The 1,943-nt window shown below is 43.1% G+C and overlaps 1 protein-coding gene across 1 annotated transcript in view; it reads left to right on the top strand.

The window, feature by feature from the left end:
- Window positions 1-677: 677 nt before the first annotated feature.
- SCRN1 (secernin 1) overlaps window positions 678-1,943 on the top strand; it is a 54,586-nt gene continuing 53,320 nt past the window's right edge. Inside the window, exon 1 of the mRNA XM_019508646.1 lies at window positions 678-711. The gene's annotated coding sequence lies outside the window, so the exon portion shown is untranslated. The remainder of the gene's footprint in view (window positions 712-1,943) is intronic.

The raw sequence follows: 1,943 nt of genomic DNA, 5'->3' as shown, positions 1-1,943 counted from the left end.
AAATAAGATTGGTCAAGCAAGACCTACCCGCAACAAACCGATACTGGCTATCCCTCAGGATGTTGCCATTGGCCAGTTGATTAAGAATGGCCTCTTTGATAAGCTTTTCTAAGACCTTCCCCAGGATAGCAGTCAGGCTGATGGGCCCGTACTTTGTCGGATCCACTTTCTTCCTTTTCTTGAAGATAGGCACCACATTGGCCTTCTTCCAGTCTTTGGGCACTACACCAGAGTGCCAGGAGTTCTTGAAGATCCCCGCCAGGGGCTGAGCTATGATGCTCACCAGCTCCTCGAGTACCTTGCGGTGCAGATTGTCAGGGCCGGTTGACTTGAAGGTGTCCAGCCTCACAAGGTGTTCCTTCATGAAGTCAACATTGATGGAGGGCAAGGAATCTCCTTCACTCAGGCCTCCCTGTCCTGTGATGGGCAGGGGTGTCCTGTGGAACCGGTGAAAGACAGACACAAAGTACCCATTTAGTAGGTTGGCTTTTTCCTGGGCGTCAATTGTCAGCCATCCCATCTGGTTTAGCAGGGGTCCAGTGTTGCCCTTGCTTTTCCTCCAGCTCCCCGCATATCTAAAAAAGGACTTTTTATTATCCTTGATCCTAGTAGCCAGTTGGAGTTCTGTCGCAGCCTTGGCTTTCCTGGTTTGCTCCTTGCAGGTCTGGACCAGTGCAGAATATTCCTCCTTGGAGGTGGTTCATCAGCATGGTAGGCTGTGCCTCTTATTCTCCTGTTTAGCCTGTTGGCAGACAATTGTGAAATGTAATAAAAGGTAAACGCACCTTATGTCAGAGGAAACTATGACTTTCAGATTTTTTTTAAACTAATAGTGGACATGTAGGGAACTTTGGTGTATTTTATGCTGCTGAATTAAAATGCTTACTGTACTTTTGGGTGGGGAGGGTGGAATAATTCATTTCTTATTAATTGTTTCCCCTTGCTGCAGAAGAAGAATGTTATTTTCAAATAAAACCTTTATTTTGGCAACCTGTACCTGAGATTTACAAAAAGGAAGTAACATGAAATGAAACTGTCCAACATGGAGTTAAACACTTAAAAAAAACTTAAGTCCTATTAACTTCTAGTGCAACAGATTTTGTTGGGGACTCCTAAATATTTAATATAAGAAGTTGGAGTTTTCCAAATACATCTTTATTGTTCACAAAAAAAAAAGTAGTAATCCTGAAACTGTACAAAATATTATTCCTGCTACACAGCAATGATGTAAGGTTTTTACTAATCCAGTGGTTCTCAACCAAGGTGCCATAGCACTCTGGGGTGCCTTGATCCTTTCAAGGGTGCCACAGAGTGTCTCTCAATACTAGCACTGTTAGGTGTGCAACCATGACTCACAAGAGTAAACCCAGAGATTTTAAATAGGAATCCAGAGTGTTTTTAAAAAAAAAAAAAAATCTCACCTGTTGTGGTCTTTCTGAGTTCTTTGCAACAGAAGAATTAGTGTATTAGCTTTCACTCTATTTTTCACTACAGAAGACTAAGGGGTGCTATGAGTCCTAAAATGATTGAGAAACACTGATCAAATCCATAGATGGATAAGTAGGAAGATGACTTTTTAAATTTCTGTGCATGACCTTGATAATACAGTTTCTGGAATACTCTTTACAGTTTTGAAAATACATATGGAAAGCATTTTTAAAAGAACATTGAGGATTTGGGAAAAGAATCATAAATACGATTTGAAGGCCAGGGAGAAAGCCTTACAGTGGGTGCATCTACACATGCAATTATCATATCGCAATAAACTACAGTACAGTTTGAGCTGGAGGTTATTGCTTCTGCGCACAGCGTTTACATGTCTGCCTGGGACCGCAGCACATTGAACCAGGGTGTAGCAGACGGCTGGCAGGAGGTCCAGGGTGGTCAGCCCACTGCCTGGGGCTGCTCCATCTCAGCTCAACATGCTGCTGGGGGGGGGGGGG

Source organism: Gavialis gangeticus, unplaced genomic scaffold (genome assembly GCF_001723915.1).
Source record: "Gavialis gangeticus isolate Ggan-Ray unplaced genomic scaffold, GavGan_comp1, whole genome shotgun sequence".
Lineage (NCBI taxonomy): Eukaryota > Metazoa > Chordata > Crocodylia > Gavialidae > Gavialis > Gavialis gangeticus.
This window is presented reverse-complemented; position numbering and strand designations above follow the sequence as displayed.